Below are 23,151 nucleotides of genomic sequence, written 5' to 3' on the forward strand. Positions count from 1 at the left end.
AATATACTCACACAAATCAATCAAAGGAATCATAGAATACTGAGTGGTACATTACAAAGTTAACACAACAAAATCGTAAAAATGGTCGAAAAATCGTGAAAAAATTGCAGAAGCATCTATTCCCATCAAAATCTATTAAAAATGCACTTAGTAACTGTCCACTAATAGAAATATACCTGTTCATGTGAGTCCTGGAAACATTACATATACGTTTCAACTATTTAATTTATTTATATTACGTAAACGTTTCCTTGTTCATCGTAATACATTTTAACAATAATTAATTTGTTCTTGTAATCCCTTGAAACGACACATACAAATTTGACTTTTTTAACTTCAAGTATACCATACTATCAAGTACATTAATTAGTCAAGTATAATTGAAAATTTTCGTTTAAATATTTTATCACACTTGTTTACAAATTTCTACCTTTGAAATACATCAATTTTCTCTTATTAGAGTAATTCGGGTGTTTTGAACACGAAAATTAGATTCGGCTTTTTTTATTCATTTGGGTCATTAACCTAAAGGATATCAAATTTGCCTTTTGCGTTTATCATGTTAGTTAAAGCAACAACTAGAATTAAAGCAAGCTCGTTTGAGATGAATAATATTTCGACAGAAAGATGAGCAAATTACACATTCAACGGAACATTATTCGTTTGAATCGGAAGCAAAATAGATGAGTTACAGCTGTAGCAAATTCAAATTTCATACCGTTTTTGTCGATTTAAAGCTATTTCGACTGTTCAGAAATTTCTCAACAATAAATGATTTCAATATCCCAAGTTTAAAATTTTAAAGATAATTTGTTAAGATCGGTTTCTATATTCTATTCAATTTGTGTCTAATGAAGAGATTAAAACAATGATTGTTGTAAAAAGATAAACTTAATTTGACTTAATATAAACATTATTAATTTATTTTGTTAAATTATAAGAAAAAAAATGATTGTAAAAGTCCACTTATTTACATTAATGGAAGAAAGGATGAAGGAAGACTTGAAACTTAAAATTGAAATTTCTATCTGGTGAAATTAAAACAAGAGTTTTTGGAAAAAGCGAAGAATATTTTGAGCATACATACAAAAAATTAAATATATATTTTGTAAGAGAACAAAAAAATTTATAGAAAAATATATGTCCATTAATTTTAAACAAATTTTATTTAAAAAAAAACAAATTATTTAATATGTGATTGAAGAAGGAAATAATGAATAGTCTTATTAAAATTATTTTAATTAAATTTTCTTTTGAAAGTTTTAAAAGGAAATCGTATCAAATATTTATATTACTATAGAATACAAAAAAAGTTTATCCAAAAGAAATATTTAATTTATTGAAAAAGAAATCAATTCAATTCAAGTCCTTTAGAGATTCCATTAGACTTACTTTGATTAATTTGTATTTGATATGAAGTTTGCAAGACATCTAAATATGTTTTACAAAATGTCAATGTGTATTATTTGTTGTCTTATTTTTTATTTTTGTTTGTTTAGTTTTTTGTTTTGAATAATGTAATATTTTTAATTTCTAATTTTATTTAAAAAATAATTACTCTTTAGGTTCAAACTTCATTATATTATTGAAATTTAGTAAATTTTTTATGTTTCACACATTTTAATACTTTGTACATATGTTAAATAACAAATTTTCGAAAATTGTTACAGAAATTTAAAATTGATTAAAACCACATTTACATTTTAAATTAATTTTTTTAGTGTGTATAATTTTATTGATATAAAAATGAATTTCTTATTATCTTAATAAAAAGTGTAAGAAGTGTATATTTATCTTATTTAATATCAATTTTAATTAGTGATGGAGGAGACTGAAATATTCATACAATCAAATGTCGTAATCAGTCCAGATTAACAATCAAGTTAACCATTGACTTATATCCCGACTTAGTAATCAAGATTTTTTTCGTTTGTTTCGAGTCGACTGATAGGAAATGTCCAGTCAAATCGATAGAGTTTTCTTTGCTTTATTTTTAGTTCAACCGAATACGACCATATACTACAATTTTTTTTCCGAAAATTTCAAATATATATCACAATAATATAAAAAGTACCTTCTTGTTATTTTGTCATCTCTATCATAATTAAATTAATATATTTAATTGATCTTTTATTTGATTGATTGTAACATGTAATGGTGACATTGAAATAAAATACATTTGAAATTTTCGAAATATTTTACAAAATATGTAGAATGGTCAAATTAATATGGCTAGAGGTTTTATTTTATTAAAAGTCTACTTCTACAGAAATGGAACTAAAAGGTAAATAAAAGTTATATTTTCCAATATTTAATGCTTTACTACTATATTGTTTTAAGAGAAGTAAAAATAGTAATAGGGCAAAAGTTAATTAAAAACTCAAACATATTTCGACATTATTTTTAGAACTACAATCAATAGTTTCTCAGATATATAGAGGTCATATCATGGTTCACCCGTATAAAAGTTGTAATTTGATCGTAAAATTTACGAAAACCTTTTTTAAAAAATAATATTTTATTTATTTGTTCCATAAATTAATGTTGAAGATCTTTATCTCTATTTTATTTAACAAATATAAATTTATATATATTTTATTTACAACATAATGGTGAAATTGATCCCCTTTGAAATTATCACATTCAGGGTAAATTAAATGTAACAAAAAATTGTACCCCTTGTGAGTTAACAGAGATAATTGATTAATATAATCACAACCTTTATTCCTCATTAAATAAACTCTCTGCTAATTTTGAATTTTAATGAGTACAGTTCCTGTTAATTGATATTGATGTATATCGTACGTTTCTATAATTACTAACAAATATGCATAATTGAATTTGTCTGTTGAAATCAATTAAATCAATGTTGTGTATCATACAAATCACTTGCTGCTTCAATTATTTATAATAATGCCAAAACATGAATTGTTACTCGGATGAAAAGAAAAAATTATTATTATTAATGACCCATATAGATTAAATCAAAAACTTAATTTAATCAACAGATAATAAAATTGTGCAATTATTTCATATTGGTAGATTAGGGGAAATAAATGTCACTTCTACATATAATTGACACCGCCGGATATACGAGACATTGATTACTGCAAAAAGTCGCCTAAGTAACTAGAGTCGTAAATTGGTTTCCAAGAGAAATACTGTAGCTCTAAAAGCCGTTTTAATTAAGAAACTTGGTCAAAAAAAAACTAAGACATATGCATGACGAAGTGTATTAACTAAGTTGAACGTTGGCTGTAACGTTTGTGCTTTATTGCTTTAATTTTCTGTGCTAGGTTAAACAATTTTAGTCGAGATTGAATTTTTAATTCAAATTTAAAACATGAATAAATCTCTTCAATTATTTAGTTAAAAACTAACATTTTTGTAAATATCAAAAGCCACATACAACATCTTTAGTGCCTTTAGCTCAGTAAAATTTTATTATTCAAATCAGGTCGTCAATAAAATTTTTACCCATTCGGTTGGATGGTTGTTTGAATCAATCTAGTCGGTTCCAATATATTTCCATTTCTGATTATCCGTTAAGTCAATATTTACTTAACGAATAATTAATGCATATATATTAAAATATGAATAATTTCAATCAAACGTTCAAAAGCGTAATACACATTTTACGAAAAATGAAAAATCAAATTGTTACAATTTCATCTCAATAAATATTTATGTATTAAACAGAGTCTGCACGGTCATAATTTAATATACATTCAAGCCGCAGTCTAGGGCAGGAAAGTAATCCAATTTGGAACAGAAACCACAGCATTTTAAACGGCTGTTTTTGACATTACAGTCGCCATTAATAAATTCGAGGTTGAGTTAAGATTGTATAATTTATAACGCGCACTTACACAGTGAAGTAACTTCTCCCTTTTAACTTGAAAGTCTTAATTTAGATAGTCCCGAGAACAAGAGGAGAGGGATTATCTGGCCGCTTTCATACGGATAATTTTTTAATGGAAGCGATAGATATAATCTCCCTTTGATTAATAAAAAAACTCTGCAACAAAGAAAGAAAGTGGGCCATACTGCGGTACATTAGTTATCAAATCGTTTTAAATCAAACCGCGGAGGTTTAAAATTGAATTCAGTCGAATGAAGATTCATTTTAAATTTTTTAATCACAAAGATGGCCTGGGTATTTTTAAAATGTGTTAGTTTTGTTTTAGTACGATGAAATAACGGGAATTTAAAGACTGCGCTAATAAGGGCTTAAAATACCTTAAGAAGAACAGAGGTGGAATTAAATAAAGTCAAAAGTAGACGTTCTTGGGATTCGGAAGCCGTGTACGTCAGGATAATGTTTAGTCACGTGCAACACTTCTAAGGAAATGTATGACTACATCTCCTTAATCTCTAAACTTCTGAGTAAGTGATAAACATTATCTTTAATGTTACGGGGTCCCTCTTATAAAGAATTATGGTAAATAGGCCCTGTTTCTTACCACGTTAGAAAGGAAACTACAAAACTTCTTTAAATGTTAAGATTTTGCTAATTCATAACTTTTATTTCTAAAACAATCAGCATTTTTTATTAGGGGGTATTCATGATTAATAATTAATCTTTGTTATATCTGCCATTTACAATTTTAGTGGCTTCAATGGTTCCGCCATATTCCATTTATACTGCTTCGGATCTTTGTTTTACGATCGATTTAATTCCACTACAATAACATTAACATAGCAACAGCCACTCAGTTAAATTATTAATGAAAACAGGATAGGATCCACATATCAAAAATATTGGATTCCGGAAAAATTTTTATTTTAGTGTCCCCATGAAAATACTATTTTTTAGAAAAGCCGAACAGGAAGGAAATTCTGAAATGTGAATACCTGTCATCCAAATTGAAACTAAAACAAAGTTATATATTTGAATTGAAATTCATTTGATGCACCAATATCATCAGAGTTGAACGTTTTCATGCAATTTTCCCTATCATCAGAACAGAGCGTGGTTATAATACAATGCGATTCCATCGTATTGCATGTTAAGTAAGACTTTGTTTCCAATATACTATATTTAACATACAAATGTATATGCAAATAACTGAAGATTGAAATTTATATTGGTTATTGTTTGACGCTATAGATATGTAAAGTTCTATTGCGAGAAACTTCTTTTATGAATACGAAATTGTGTGCCGTACGCAGAAGCTACAATTTATCGTGCTGCAACTTCAAATTTCATACAAATAGAGAATTTGTATGAACGAGGAACGTATTAAATAAAAATGTATTTGAAGACAAAAGTTTTAAGTATGTGGTATTTGCATAGAGATATGTTTGTTGCAGAAAATATAAAATTTATGGTCCCGTTCAAAAATAAATCCTGACAAAGCTCTGTTTTATTCACAAGAAAAAATTAAAAGCAAAAATAAACAATAAAAGCCGAAACGCGGTTTTATCATCTACGAATTACGGGCGGTATATTAAAGAGCCCCTTTTAATTTTTGTTACTTTATCACATTCCCAACAAGCTTACCAAAATAATCAAACATTTTAAATTTCTAACAAAATGTTTTTAATATTTTATATTGTATTTAATACATATTGTTGCAAAGAGGAAAATTTTTACTAATATAAGTATAACTCAAGTTACCATATAACAACATGCTTTTATCATATACAAATTATTGGCGTCATATTAAGAGAATATTTAAATTTTGTTACACTACGACGTAGCCAACAAACTGATATTCGATATATAGCACAGGTTGTCCCAAATTATATTTTTGATCATTATGAGTATTCCCATACTAACTAGAGAAAAACTGACTTAAGTGTAATACAAACTAACGCAGTTTTATTATTTACGAATAACTGACGATTATTAAAGTGCTTACTTTTAATTTTATTACTTTATTACAAGGTGGTGCTCGAAATATTCCAAAATAATAAAAAAACATAGTTTAAACAAAATATTTCTATTTTTTCTACATTTTATTTAATAATGGTTTTCTCAAATTTTAATTTTAATTATGAGTATTTTCATACTATAGATAGAAAAAACCGACTTAAACAGTTTTATCTTCTGCCAGTAACTGACGACATATTAAAGAGCCTCGTTTAGATTTTGACCATATACCCAACAAAATTCATATTTTATTTTATACAGATTGTTCCAAATTAGATAATTTGAATATGTTCATGCCAAATAGAAAAAACTGACTTATATGTCCACAGAACAAATGTAGTTTTATCAAATATGAATTACAACAAGCTGGCACTTCAAAAATACTAAAACAATCTATTTTTTTAATTAATATTAACATAATATTTCTATTTTTATTCATTCAAACAAAATATTATTATCGTTACATACATTTTATTTAATTGTTCGCAATTAGCTGATTTTGATAGTGATGAACATCTTTATACCACATAGAAAATAAGTAACTTAAATGTTCACCGAACAAACATAGTTTTATCATATACGAGATACTAATTGCCTACTAAAGAATCTGCTTTTAATTTTGTTGCACATACCTAACAAACAGGTATTCAAGATATATGATCTAAAAACTAAAAATATTTAAATATAAAATAACAAAATATTGTTATTCTCAAATATATTTTATTTAATACAAGTTGTCTCAAACTCACTTTGATTGGTATGTATATTTTCTTACCAGATAGAACAAAAACTCTTCTTAAACGTGTAGAGAACAAACACTGTTTTATCATCTGCCAATAACTGACGGTATATTAATCCTTTTAATTTAATACTTCACATACCCAACAAGTTGGTACCCGAAACATATCAAAATAATTTAAAAACAAAATATTTTTATTTTTTTAATTCAATCAAAATGTTGTTATTCTCACCTATATTTTATACAGGTTGTTCCAAATTAGATGATTGTGATTGTTATGAATATTTTCATAGAAAATTGGAACTAACTGTCCACAGAACAACGTAACATAGTTTTTCACACACGAATAACTGACGACATATTAAGGAAACTTCTCTTAATTTTGTTATTTTACCACAAATTCAATAAGCTGGTTTCGGAACATACCAAAATAAACAAAATATTTAAATTTGATGTACATATGGGACGCAGTTTTATCATCTGCAAAAAACTGGTGGAGTATTAAAGAGCTTCTTTTTGATACTATTACTGTCAAACAAGTACCTGAATCATATATAAATAATCTAAAAACTTTATATTTAAACAAAATATTTTTATTTTTTTTATTTAAAAAAATGTTGTTATTCTCACATATATTTTATTTAATACCCAACAAGGTTGTTCATGAAAAACACCAATTGATTGTTAGAACTAATTCCATACCATACAGAGGAAAATGTACTTAAATGAAAAAATAAATAAAATAAAATATACCTCCTTACAGTGTTTTTTATCAAATATAAGCGATAATTAATTTTAGTTTAAAATGTCGTAAATAAATTAAGCTTTCCAAAAATATATACAATATGTATTATTAATTATTATAATTATTAATATTAAATCATCAAGCAAGAATAAGGGTATTTCTGGCACATTTTGAGTTAATTAATATTCTTGTTTCTAAAACATTTTTTAATACAAAAATTGACTTCTGTACACCTCAGTGAGCTTTTCCCTACCTCGTCTAGAAACATTAGTTACTGTGAAAATTTGGACATCACAGAAAGAACAAAATAATTTATTATAAATTTAGGAATATTTCTAGTTTTGTACAAATAAATAAACTGAGTATATACATATCAAAATGGCTTAAGTATTATATATTAATAATAAAATAAGTAATTATTGAAGTATCTGAAGAGAACAAAAACAAAACTTTGCATCCGTATTCCAAAATTTAATAAATTATTTTACGATTTGTACTGTTAGCACTTTACAAGCGAACTTGCGCAAACTGAGTTACGAAAACAATGAAGTGTTGTATTTCAATTACCTTAATCCGAATATAACACCAAACTGCCAAACCTAATTTGTATATATTTAAATTCAATTAGTTTTCCACTGACAGGTGATCGTTAGCGTGCCTATTATAAATTTATTTTTCGAACAGGTTCAGATTTGAAATTGAATTAATGCACAATAGATTTCACGCACCCTAATAAGCGTTTAAACGGAGCAGTTTTTGTATTAAAATGAAAGACGACGGTGGAGCAAGCGAGTCTGAAATTCGCGTGGAGCCCCGAAGAGATGTTTAACAGGGTGTGCATAATACTTTACTTCGTATGCATTTGCAATGCTTTATGGAGTAAAATCGTTTCGGCTTAAATTTCATTTTCGACTGTATGTTGCAGTTTAAATTAGTCGGGTAATAACAATGGTTTAAAATTAGATAACAACAGCGTATTGTCGTGTACAATAACGGTTATTTGTTTAATCTTTCACCGAATCAATATTGAATATGCATTGAAGTTTTTATTAAAAACTGCGTTTAACATTTAGTTATGAAATTAAGAGAGGCACAATAAAAATTAATAATTAGTAATTTTTTATCAATTGAGTTATAAATCATAAATTGTTTGTAAGTGTACATAAATATGTTTCTACTTTGAAAAACTATTAATATGTAATAATTTAATAAAACACAACAAAATATTATTATTATTATTATTAATAATAATAAAGTATTTTGTATGTATTTTACATTTTTAAATATTTACTTTTATTACTTAAAAAATGTGAAAACTGTATAATAAAGCCTTGTTTTATTTAAATTTAATTTCAAAATTATACAAAATTATATTAATAAAAATGTTAAATGGGTCATAAATTCATTAGTCACAAACTACTGTATTTGATTACGTATTTAACAACAGTATATTGTCAAGTGCAATAAGTTAATTATTTGTTATTGTTAATTTTTACCAAATACATATTAACAATCGGATTGAACATTTTTTATGAGATTAGTGGACATTAAAAATTAATAATCCATTTTCATTTTTTTTTTCTTCATATTTCAATCAAAATTACAATTGTGTGTTTATAATCAGTAAAACAACTTACATATTTTATTTCATTTTATTGCATATCAGTATTCGTGTTTCGTTGGCCATAATTTAAATTAAATAACATATACACACTGCCACAGATCTTGTTATTAATTTTATTGTTTGTGTGTACTGTACATATTGAAACATACATATATTTCTATGTAAATCTTTAATATATTAGAAATATTATAAATTCTTACATTTATTATTAATAAAGTAGTAATGGTACCACCAAAGTTACGAAGAAAAGGCCACTTGATCAACTAGAATAAATAGTAACCCTTGTTGTGTGTGATAAAAGATTATTAAAAAATATAGTAGCCACATTCTGAATGCGTAGAACTGAATAATCAAGGAGGTCCACAAAAAAATAAACAAGAACAATATTGGTCACTCCTGCGACTCTCGAGTATTTGCCGAATTGAAAATATGACGTCAAAGACAGCGGACACTAAATTCAAACACGAACCACTACTAGTATTTGCACATGGCAGTACTAAATTTCTATTTGTTTTGCAATATTTGATTTTATCATTCATATGGATGGACTATGTAAATCTATAAAAACAAGTACAAAACTTTTGCATGTTTCAATCTTTTTATCCTGTTTAATGAAATTTTACGTACCTATCTTTAAAATTGAATATTAATAAAAATAACTTTTATGTTCAATTTCTAAATTATACAAAAATGATTTAACAAAAATTTGAAATTCTTCATAAATACATTACTCACAAAGATTTTTACTTATGCATATACCAACAGCATAATATTATATACAATATGATTATCTGCTAAATGTTTCACCTAATCAATATTGAATTTATTGATAACGGGATTCAATTTTTTTTTATTACAACGGAAGAGGCAATTCAATGTAATAACTCCCATTCTTCAATTTTAAAATTAGTTTATAAATAATAAAAAAGTTATATATTTTATTATATTTAATTTTGTATTTTATTCACATTTCGTTGCCCATAATATAAACTAAATACACATTGGAAATTGTTATTAAATTTGTTGTTTGTGTATATCGTTCATATAAATAAAATAAATATTACCACTTCGTAAACTTTTAATATACCAAAATGTAATAAAACATAAATCAAAATAAACAATATGAAAAATTTCTAAAAATATTTGAATATGGAAAAACTAAATTTCTATTTGTTTTATAATATTTACTTTTATTATTTAGAATATATGTATATTCTAAATAATAACATATGAAAACTATATAAATCCATAAAAACAAATTGGAAACTTGGAAATTTAACAAGTTTTAATCGATTTAAACTAATTAATCAACCTTTAGTACTTTTAAAAGATAAAAATAAGATAATTTATTTAATTTAAATTTAATTTCTTCTTTCTTAAATCATTCATAATTTTATAAACGACTTTACATTCATATGTACAGGTTACTGTCATATACAATTTGATTATTTGTTCAATATTTCCCCAAATCAATACTGAATAACATACATTTAAGGTTATTATATTATTATTATTATTAGTAAATTAAAAAAAAAAAACAAAATTAATATTTCATATTTTTTAGGTATTTAATTAACTGTGTTCAGAAATAATGAAACAAATTATATATTTTATTTAGTTTAGTTTTAGTGCATATCAATATTCATGTTTCGTTTAACTATAAATTAAACTAATATATAAACTGGGATAGATCTTGTTATTAATTTTGTTATTTGTGTGTTCTGTTCATAAATAAATAAATATATTCCAACTACTTATTATATTTACTTTTATGAAAAATGTAAAAAATCTATAAACAAGTAGAAAACTTAAAAATAACAAAACATCTTAAATTTAAATTTAATTTCTAAATTTTACAAAACAATTTTAATAAAAATTTATAATCCTACATATTAGTCATGGCTAGTTTTTATTTTAATATATATTTATAAACCGCATATTGTTATATACAATTTGATTATTTATTCAATATTTCACCGAAACAATATTGAATCTACATTCAAGTTTTTTTATTGATAAACTGGGCACCATATTATGAGATTAAAAGAAAACAATATTAATTAATATATAATTTTCGCTTTTTAATTTTATAATATTAATATTACAACCAATTAAGTGAATTTATAAATTACATAACAAGTTACATATTTTAATTAATTTAATTTTATTGCACATCAATATTCACGTTTCGTTGCCCATAATATAAACGAAATATACATATATAAATTGGTATGGATGTGTTCGTTACATATAAATGAATATATTGCAACTATGTAAACTATTAATATATTAAAAATATCATAAAACATAAAGCAAAGTAAACAACATCAAAAATTTCTGAATTTATTATTAATTAAATATTTGAACATGGTAAAACTAAATTTCTATTTGTTTTGCTATATTTACTTTTAATATTTAAAATATATGGAAACTATAAATCAATAAAAACAAGTAGGAAACTGTAAATTTAAAATAATTAATTAAACTTTAATTTTATGTACCTATTTTAAAAAATGAATGTTCTTAAAATTAAAAAAAAGTCTTTAACTTAAATTTAGTCTCTAACAATTTTTTTAATAAAAATTTGAAAACTTTCACGTATTTATTAGTCACTAACGTTTGTACTTTAATAATAATAATAATAATATAAACTCAATATACAAATTGTTGTTTGAATGTTCTGTAATTTAAAAGATTAAATATTAAAAAACATAATATTAACAATACTGAAAATTCCTACATTTATTATTAATAAAATATTTGAACAAGACAAAACTAAATTTATATTTATTTTTCAATAATATACTATGTATACTATTTAAAATATATGGAAACTGCATAAATACATATAAACAAGTGGGAAACAAATTTACATATTTTAATAGTTTCAAAATTATCAAAATATTTAATAATAAAGTTGGTAAAAATAATAAAGTATGTTTACGTTCAATTTAATTTCTATTTTTATTTTGATAAAAATGTTCATAAACGCATTAGTCATAAATGATTATACATACATGCATTTACATATATCCACATCAAATTTGAATATAGAACTACATTTAGTTATTTTCTCTCTAATACATCCTAAGTGTTATAAAATGATATTTATTTATATTTAATTGTTCATTGACACATGACAAACATAACACATATACATATATACCATATTGTCATTAATTTTCCAAACGATTCCATTTGAATTAATTGTACAATGAAATTATTCGTATTAGCATATACATGATTTCGAATGTTGCAATCTTTCAAAGGCAATGTTATCAAGTCTATTAATTGCTTCTATGTGAATCAAAATTCAATTTTTACCATGTTCATAGGTACAATACATATTAAAAATGTAATAGAATTTTACACAAAATCGAGTTAAAATTATTTGAAAAAAATGATTTTTTAATAAAGCTCAAATTAGTGAAGTCCCCTGTATAGTGGACACTACTTTTGTATATAGAGGAAGTTTGCATTTTAATTTGAATTATTTCCATTTTCCGTTAATCAAATCAATCAAATATTTTTTAATTTCAATACAATGATCATTGAATTGATCATTCGTTAAACTTGTTCCGGCAATATTAATATTTTAGCATTACACTTGCGAAAACTAAGAGCATATGTCATAGTTCACATAATGGAGAGTCTGGATAATATACACCGACCGCAATTTAAGACGTTTTTCTTTAAGAAATTGCCATCACGACTTAATATATCACTTCCGCGGTGCATTGTCTCATTTGAAAACAGAAACATTCGATCTAAGTCACTATGCATGACCCTCATCCTAATGGTTTCGTGTATGAATTTTTGTGTATTTTTTTTTTTTTTTTTGCAATGCAATCTTCAAGATTAATTTCGCGGCAAAGAATGTCTTTTGTTACATAAATGATGGCGATTTATTACGCGCATCTTTTCATAATCGAGCCACTATATTTTTAGGATTCCACCAGCCATGGCTTAAGAGGCGATATTTTCCTGCCATTCGCCGTTTTCATGTCGTTATTTTATTTATTTAAAGCTGTGTACGGAACTTCTAATGGAAATATTTCTCTCGGAAAATCGAGCCCGAGAATAAAGAAAGACACTACGGAAAAATAGCGGCGGATAGTTTTCTTTCCTTTTTTGTCGATGCATCACTTTTATACAGTTCCCGCTCTAATATTCCTATCAATCAATCATTGTTGAATTCTATTTCAATAACAATATAACTAGGAATAAGTAAAAATATATTACGGGTCAACATTATCGTAAAAGCCGTTAAAGAAGCACTAAAACTGAAATTAATATTCAACAGTTAAATCGGACAGTGGCGCAGATTGTATTCTTGGGGGTAAATCAGAACGAATGTTAGCTAGTACCATTAATATCGGAAATAGCAAATATATTTCTGAGAACAATCTAACTTATTGTGTTATACTAATTAACAATATGCCGTGTAAAAGTTTCAGTTGGTTTTCTAGTTCCATGCTAATTAGGACAATTATCTATATGCCCTTAATGTATTAGAAAATTCAATCATTAAAAGAGAAATAGGTGCATTTATTATACCAGGAGTACTTATGGGATTAAAATGCATATTACGTAAATCCTAAATTATTAGTTATTTGCCCACTAGTTGATCGAGAACTCATCGTGTTTCAGAAATTAGAATTTTGGGCTATAAGTCATAAGTTTATGTAAATCATTTTTAATATGGCGGAAGAAACGAACTATTTTTAACCACTTTAAATGCAGTTCGATATAACGACAATATAGTTTTATCCATTGTGTTACCCTATTTAACCAATATGAGCACAAATTCCATTTTTCAGCAGCCATTTATTTCGAGGATCGGTCGAACAGCATTTTACATTGGTCAGCAAACTGACCAGATTTTAATCCAATAGAAAAAGTATGGGATGCTATGAAAAAATACATTTGAATCGCCAAAACCATTACGGACACCACCAGCAGTTAATTTTGGCGGTACATTAGGTGTAGTAAGAAATACTTGTTTTTATTAATTAATTATATTTTCACATTAATTTCTTTGATCTAATTATAATAATTTAAAAATATTTGTTAGTTCCCTAAATATTTTGACTGTGTTTATTATATCTGTATTTTGTATGCTCATAAGACTGTAAATTAAAATTGTGTAAAATATAATTCAAAATGTACAAGTCCACTATAATCTATAATATATATATTTTATGTATTTAGACGAGGGTGATTTCCAAAATATAAATTTTGTTCTGGAAACAAAGAAAAATGTTGAACTTTGTTCCACAGTTTAATAATCATAAACCAATTTATATTTTTGTTTTTTAATAAACATACGTGGCTAATATGTCGAAAACCCAAAGAATACGTTGTTATACATTGTTAAAAATTATGCAACTGTAAGTGCAAGAAAATGTTTAAAATGTTATACAAATAATTAAGATTTCTTTTTACCAAACAACTAAAATGTAATACATATTTTTCAGTTATTTTAATGTAGTTGAATAGAAAAATATTGTAATAGCTATAAATTTCATAATTTAATAGTAAACGATTTTTAATAAATATGAATTATAAGCTTTAAATAAAGATTATCATAATCACCCGTCGTATTCAGACTCCAATGCATATTTCAGATTTAATTCCAGCATACTAACAGAGTTTTGATAGTTCACAAGTCCACAATTATAAAGTATTGTGATTCACATATACGAACGTGCATGATAATGGTTTTACTTTTACTGCACCTGCTTTCACTATATTCATTCCCGTTCAGTTTATGCCGAAACTGCAATGTCGATGTAAAATAGAAACTTAATTAGAATCTGTAATTAGTTGTTTACGTGCCAGTATATAAACAAATTTGATACGTGATCGAAATTTGCTGTGAAACAGAATCCTAAATCCCATGTCTAGCAAATTGAATTTTACTTTATTTATTGATTTTAAACCATTATGTCGTTTCAATTACACAGAAAAATGTACAGCTTAAACATACAGTAAAAACATTTGATTGCATCAAATAATTTTATGTCATGATGATAAAGGAAAGAAAACTTCTCTCATAAAACGACTAAATTATGTTTCAGATGTATACATAAATTAACAATTCAGATAACACAGCATGGTATTATATTTACATTATGAGACAATAAGAGAGTCACAGACGTTGCATTTATTAAATCTGTAAATGTCGCGTCTTTACTTTGTAATTTGAATATCTAGTGAATATAAATTCTTTGTAATTAATTTTCATTTTAATAAACGATATCAGATTTCACAAACATAAAAATGTTAAATAAATAAAAAAGGATAAGAATGCGAAGTGAATGACATACCTCTAATATTTAAAAGCAAGAACACTGTGAATTGTCAAATAACATTGTTATCTTCATGGAAATTGAAATTTTGGATTAAACGTAATTAATCATAACTCTTAAAAAATAATAAATAAAATTTAATCATTCATGTCAGGTACAAATAAACGTATTGCGTTTTAATTGATTTTACTTTTGCCATAATTGATAATTGATTACCGTGTACTTCGCCGAGTTAAGCCCATTTCTGATTGAATCTCCCACTAGTTATTTATGTTACGGGTCTGTAAATGTTTCACATCGCATCCATCGAAGAACTAAACTCGCAATTATTAAAATATGCTTCATTTAATTGAAAATATGGAAACATAACGGTTTTTTTATATTTTAAAAAATCTCCTCTTCGAACAACTGATTAATCTAGTTTCTCATCAGCACAATAGACTGAAACGACAACGGGTCTTTGTCTTGCCGCATCCGTGAACTACTTTTCTTTTAATTTCCATAGAAATCAACCTAAATCAGTTTCATGTTAACTTAAAAAGTTCATAAACAAACGAAGTAACAGAGATGAATAGAAAGTCGTCGGATCCTTAAAAATTCCTTAAGGCATGAAGTCTGAATTTTAACCGAAATAGATACCGGCATTGGATAGTTTACACTGCAGCGAATAATACGAAAGAAAGAAAAGTGCTAAAATAGACCGAGTCGGATGGAATAGACGTTCCGTTTATTAAAATATTTTACATTGAAGTGTCTATTATTTCTTGAGTGGCACAAAGTGAAACACTATTATTTGTTCGTCTTATCGAATTCGATATCATATTGAGCCCCATTCTTTAATCACATCACTTTATATTAAAATTATAAATGTATAGATACAAAATTAAAAGGAATATTCATGTCGATTATTAAAATATTCATTTATTCAAAGACCTTCAGGATTTAGATAACAAATGGGATAATCAAACTAATTATATGAAACTATCAATTATATGTAATTGGGAGGTTTAATTGCACTAAATTAGTGTCTATTGATGGAATGCTCTTAACTTGTAATTAGATCATTCTCGGCTGACAAGATATATATAATTGAATTATATTATTTGAAATGATTTAGGTCCTCAGGATGTGTCCACTAATTGATTTTTATTTTTTCTACTCACTAAACCTATTTAACATGACAAAGTGATCCTTAAATATCAAATAAGCATTAAGAGCCATTAAATTAAGTGGATCATTTAATCGTGGCTAATCTGTAATCCCTTTAATCTCACTTTGGTTTTGTTTACTGCGATTTCATTTAAAAAAGCATTATTATTTAAATTAATAACTAATACTAATGTTCATGTAACAACCATAAATTGACTACCTTAACAATCTGGTTATACAAACAAATGTTATTAATACAGTAGAAAATTATATTTATATAATAAATTTATTTAAAAAATTGTTTACAATATTTAATATGTTCGGAGTGATTTATTTCATTCTCCTAAAGTTAATTTTATCTAAACTATTAGGAGCAAACTTGAATAAGAAACATAAAAAGTATTAAATCGTATTTATTAATGAAATTTTAATAAATACCTTCGTTTATTTGCGCATTCATCATATTTTTAAATAATAATAAAATTATTTAAAAAATATTTTATGATTCGAGTGCTTAAGTGATTCAATTCTTTTATTCTTACAAAGTTACTTATAGAACCTATATAATACTTTAGAAGAAATATTGAACAATTTGATTTTAATTAAAGAGGTTAACTGAGAGTGTAGAAATATAAACAATAGAAATGAAAAAAAACTTTAACTTTAAAATGTTATAAAACAACAGTGTGTTATATTATCTTATGGTCAAAACAATATTTTCTAGTAATAAGTGTAAATCGTTTTGAAACAAAGGACAATATGTTATTATAATGATTTAATTTAAATAGAATAGTTTCCATGTAACAACCATAAATTGTAAAGATTTATAGCCAGATTATATAAACATCAGTCAAAGAAAGCTTCAAAAAATATATGTTAATAAAAGATAACGTAACGGTATAAAGTTTAATAATAATTAATTAATAAACTTGATGTTAGTATCAAGTTTATTAATACAAGAGAATATTTTTATTTAAAATAATAATTTCATTTAAAAGTTGTTTGTATATAGAATATTTGAGTGATTTAATTTCTTTTATTTTCCAAATATTACTAAGAAAATATATTTCTATTTGAAATATCACTTAACAGATAATATAAATACTGAATACAAAAAAATTAATAACAAATATGTAAATATAACAATTTGTTAAATTTTCAAATGGTTAAAACGATAATAATAATAATCATTTTGAAACAAAATACAATAAATTATATATTATAATTAGTATAATTTAAGTTAAATAGAATAATTGATGAATAAATTGATTAGCTTAATAACCAGGTTATTCAAACATCAATTTTATTAATACGAGCGAATATTTATGTTTATATTTATATAATAAATTTATTTCAAAAATGATTATATTTGGGACGTTCGGAGTTTCTTTTATTATCCTACCCCTATAAGGGATATCTTAAAGGTAAAAAAATATGAATAAACTTTTATGACTTATTTTTCAATAAAATTTTAATAAATCTATAAAATACCTTATTTGTGGCGCATTCACCATATTTGAAATTTTAGCATAAAATTGTCTGTTGATTTATCGTCATTAAGTGGATTTTTTAAGTTTTGCAATTATAAAAATTGAAATTACTTCTTATTTCTCTTTTAATACTTATAAATATTTAATAAATATTTAAATTTAACTTCTTGTAGTTATTAAAAAAATGTAAAAAATTATTAATATGAGTATATGACATAAATAGCTTATTAAAATATAATAAATTGTAAAAACGAATATCCTTATTCAATTTTACGAATTTACAAAATTTCTTATTTATTTAAACTGCTAAATTCTACAAAGAATTACAAATAAAATAGTTAACTATTCGAAATTCAATATAAAAGTAAATAAAAAGTACGGGGGCGGTACAAGTTGATGAATGATCAGTACCACTCTACATTGCAATTAGCTGGGGACAAGCTTTTAATTCAAGATTACTTTGTGGTTACAAAGCGGCTTTTTGTTAATGAAATTTTACTGCTTGCATTGTTGATTATACATTATTGATGTTTCGTTACATCAAAAACCAATTATTTAATTGTCCGTGTTAATATTTTATTTTACAATAACATAAATCATAATACAAACTTGCCAGTTTCATTAATAATTCAAAATTCGATATATTAATTTACTCAATGACTCATAAAGCTTTCCTAAAATAAAGTAGATTTTTTGGGTTTTGCATTTATGGAAATTGAAATTATTTCTTACTTCTCTTTTAGTACATTTATATTATTTAATAAATATTTAAATTTCTTCTTACAGTTATTAAAAAAATGTAAAAAATTATTAATATGAATGAATATGAATGAATAAATAATGAATAAAATATGAATATGTGACGTAAAATAACTTTTTAAAATACAATAAATTGTAAAAACGAAATCCTTATTCAATTTTACGAATTCACAAAATTTGAATTGTATAATTTTTAAATCCGCCAATTAGACCTCAATTTTCCAGCTGCAATATTCGAGTATTTATATTTGAAACAAAATTTTCAATACAAAACAAATTATCATTGAATTGGTATTTTAAATACTGACAACAAATTTATGAATTTTACGTATACACAATAATATATATGGGATAAACTTATTTTGAACACGATAAAACATGTAAAAATAAAATGACTTCATTATTTACATACACATGAACAAACGAATTAAATTAGATATTTAACGGGACGACTTGACAAACAGCAGAATATAGTTTGTTGTGTGTACAACCAATCCCCCATTATTTACCTTTAAATTTTTAATTAATTATTGGTTTATGTATATATTGTTTTAGTAACTGTTCATTATATGAAACGAAAAATAATTGCAGAATATTTAAAAATCACGTAATAAGTTAAATACATGATTGCAGATATGAGCGATTTTTAAACATACACACTACAACTAGGCAATCAACATTTCTATTTATGTTCATATGTATGCTCTACATGCAAAATCAGTTTGCATAAATATTTGTTGAAGCCAAATAACATATGTTATTGACAATTTGCCGTCCGTACAAAATAAGCATAAATAATAGATTAAAACTATTTTCCAGGAGAACACGGTGTGGCAACATACTTTCGTATCATACATATTAAAAGAATAAAATTTGCCCTTTATGAATGTTTAATTTAATAATAATTGACGATAATTTTTCATAATAAATCAGCATTTATTCATCATCTCGGACACAATCGATATGTTATACCTAAAAATGCGCCGAGCCACTGGCATATTTGAAAAATTACGTTAATTAATCATGGTAATTACCTCATAACATAGGTGCAATTTTTCGTGAAACTACATCGCAGTTCCCCTCGCCCCTTCCAGGTCCGCGACACGAAGTGCACTTTAGATTTAGCGGGTGGTAAAGTTTCGCGGCGCCCTCGTCAAGTGACACATGTTTATGTTGCGCGAGGTCTGTCAGTTTACGATGTCTGCGATAGGTAAGGGCGACGGACACGACCAGGCGTTGCGAAGTTCACAGCGCGACTGATCCAGATCGGAGGCTGGAGTGCGATCACGGCACTGGAGACGGCGACCGACTGGATGTGCAGACGATCGCTATCCAGAATCCCCGCGATAAAGGTCGTCGTGATTTTAACACTTTCCAACTGTCGGATTCCGGCTCCGCCGATACAGCTTCACTTACCTCTCCTTTCCTTCGATTAGTTTCACATGGTGTGTCTGAATATTATCAAAATCAAACGTGAAAACCATTCAGGTGGCAGATAATTATTTGAAATATTTATCGGAAGGGCACAAGCGAACACGTTCCTTTTAAATTTTCCTTAATGGAATATTTATCATTGGAAATAATCATATTAGCTTTGATACATGCACTTTTAATTTCCTCATTCAATATGCAGAGTCACTTTATCATTATGGGTTTTCCTAATGTACAACGAACATACGTAACGTTTACATTAAACTTGCAGAAGGCCTTATTGACAAAACCTTTTATCTGTGTTTCTTGCCAGCGGGTCCGATGTTTCTCTTTATTCATACACCAGCCATTGCCTCAAGGGAGTATCCTACTAATTTTCATAAATGTTATCTTTAACACACTTTAAGTTTGTTCTTGGAATCGGATGGCAGAACAAACCTCTATATTTAATTAGTAAAGTGGCACTAATGGCAGATTCAAATGAACACAATAACAATTCCGGGTGTTAACTGAGAAATGTGATGCTGCATGAGGATTTCGATTGCGAATGCACCTCACAAACTCAATTATCTCAAAGAGGAGTTTAGAGAGGAGTCGAATAAAAACAAAGTCGGGAGATGCATTTCGATAACGACACTTTAATATACGGTTTTTGTTCGTGTAATTTACATCTGGTTTTACTGATCTAACTTCCGATGCATCCTGAGATTTTCTTGCGTCTCTGTGCCAATCCCACTCCACGCTTCACACCAATAATTATTATAGTTTTTGTAATTTATAATGTTAACTGTTAGTTATTTATGGTTACATGTTATTAATACCGCGTATGCATATATTTATAATAAAATGGAGCTTTCAAAATAGCATTTTGCAATCAACTTACAATAGTGGGCATAATTATAGCTGTAACTTGTTAAAATGTATTAATAATATGAGCTATACTAATTAAATTGGTTTCCTGTATAAGTAATATTTATTGTCTTTTCAGTTATTGTTGTGTCCCCTATGTAGTTATTTATTTTCGCTTAATGAAATTATTTATTAGTGTCCCGTGTAAGACTACACGAAACGTTTGTTATACCCACGGTAAAACAGGTGGATTAATTATTCTAAATAATGCTTTTCTGTTTCTGGCGCAGACCACCTTCAACGTATTAAACGATATGGACCGATTTACATAGAAGGGTATATAAAAACAACAATGTTGAGGAAACGAGTCCACAGAATTACACAGAATATTAATGTTAAATTACTTATTTGGTCCAGTTCAATTCATAAAAAGAAATTTATTAGTTAAATATTAGTTTTGGAGCATTAGTGAATTAATATAACTTAAACAATTCACATTAAGTAAAATAATTATGACCATAATATTTAACATTTTAAGAAGTTCCTATAATAATGATCACTACTGTATTAAAGACATAACCCCAAATCAAATTTAATAAAAAGTTTCCCTATAATAATATCAAGTAAACAATCCTAAGTAGAATATTGGATTTTCTAGATTCGGAACATTGGGACATTAATTTTAGATTGTTTCCTAAGCATTTCCTTTTCTACCTTTACTGACTTAAACCAATTGAATTGTAAATGAGGGAATATATATGTGTTATATTAATTTAGAGATTTGCTCAATAAAATATCTATTAACATAAAAAAAATACTCATTTGAACAATTTCCATTCCAATTTCAATTTTTTATTGATTAAATATCATTTGTTTTATAAACCAAATTAATAGAAATTGCAATGTGTGCTTAATTTAAAATATTCGAATAGCTTTTTGCCAACAAATGATTAAAAAAGTATGTACCTACACACTTGGCAAACAATAAACTGACATCAACAAAATAATTTAATTACATTTCATGTGCATCTGAATAATACCTAATTTTAATTGCATTTTATTTGAGCGTTGTTTTTTATTAAAATATAAATGCATTTTCTAAAGAGGAATTTATTTAACAAATAAAAAAATGTTTTCAACTGCAACAAACATGTAAATAAAAATATGCCACAGTAATATTTAATAAAGTAAAAACTGTACGCAGTCATATAATTAAAATGAAAACAATATGCTTCAAACAAATAAAATAATTAACCATTCGAAATTCAAGGGAGCCCGTCCGGAAAAAGTTATTAATTAATTATATTAATTTAATATATAATTATTATTACAAATTTATATTTTTAAATAATTTTAACATATTAATTAATAAATAAAAATATGTTTTAAATATAACAATTAAATTACATATAAATAAAAATTTTCCAAAGTAATATTTACGGGTAAATTAAACTTTTTGTCTGATAGATAAATAAAATGAAAAGTACTAAATTCTACAAAGAATTACAAACAAAATAGTTAACTATTTGAAATTCTACGTGAAAGTAAATAAAAAGTACGAGGGCGGTACAAGTTGATGAATGATCAGTACCACTCTACATTGCAATTAAATGGAGACAAGCTTTTAATTCAAGACCACTTTGTGGTTACAAAGCGGCTCTTCGTTAATGAAATTTTACTGGTTGCATTGTTGATTATACATTATTGACGTTTCGTTACAATAAAAACAAATTAATTGTCCGTGTTAATATTTTATTTTATAATAAAATAAATCATAATACGAACCAGTTTCAATAATATTGACATAAATAAAAATGTTCTTTATATTTCATATATTATAGACAATTAAAATTATTTATGTGATAAAATTAAAATTAAATTTCACAAAGATTTGGAAATAACTTTAGATTTAATTAACTATTAAATAATTTTATACTATGTTATATTATACAATATGTGATATTGCACAAATTTATTTTAATTTTTAGTTTTTTGTACTTGCTTAAATTAAAATTTCAAAATGACGTGGAAAAAACGTTTAGTTAACTAATTTTAGACATTTATTTAAAATATTATATTAAAGCAAAAAAGCACATATACACTTAGCATTTTAAATAATTTTAAAAACAATTTTTAATTCGTTATCAAATAAATAAAATTCGTCAGCAAATAAACTAGA

The 23,151-nt window shown here is 25.5% G+C and overlaps 1 protein-coding gene across 1 annotated transcript in view; it reads right to left on the reverse strand.

Moving 5' to 3' along the window:
* LOC109601499 (LHFPL tetraspan subfamily member 6 protein) overlaps nucleotides 1-19,958 on the reverse strand; it is a 163,570-nt gene extending 143,612 nt beyond the window's left edge. Inside the window, exon 1 of the mRNA XM_049964520.1 lies at nucleotides 19,727-19,958. The gene's annotated coding sequence lies outside the window, so the exon portion shown is untranslated. The remainder of the gene's footprint in view (nucleotides 1-19,726) is intronic.
* Nucleotides 19,959-23,151: the final 3,193 nt, after the last annotated feature.

Source organism: Aethina tumida, chromosome 3, assembly GCF_024364675.1.
Source record: "Aethina tumida isolate Nest 87 chromosome 3, icAetTumi1.1, whole genome shotgun sequence".
NCBI classification, from domain to species: domain Eukaryota; kingdom Metazoa; phylum Arthropoda; class Insecta; order Coleoptera; family Nitidulidae; genus Aethina; species Aethina tumida.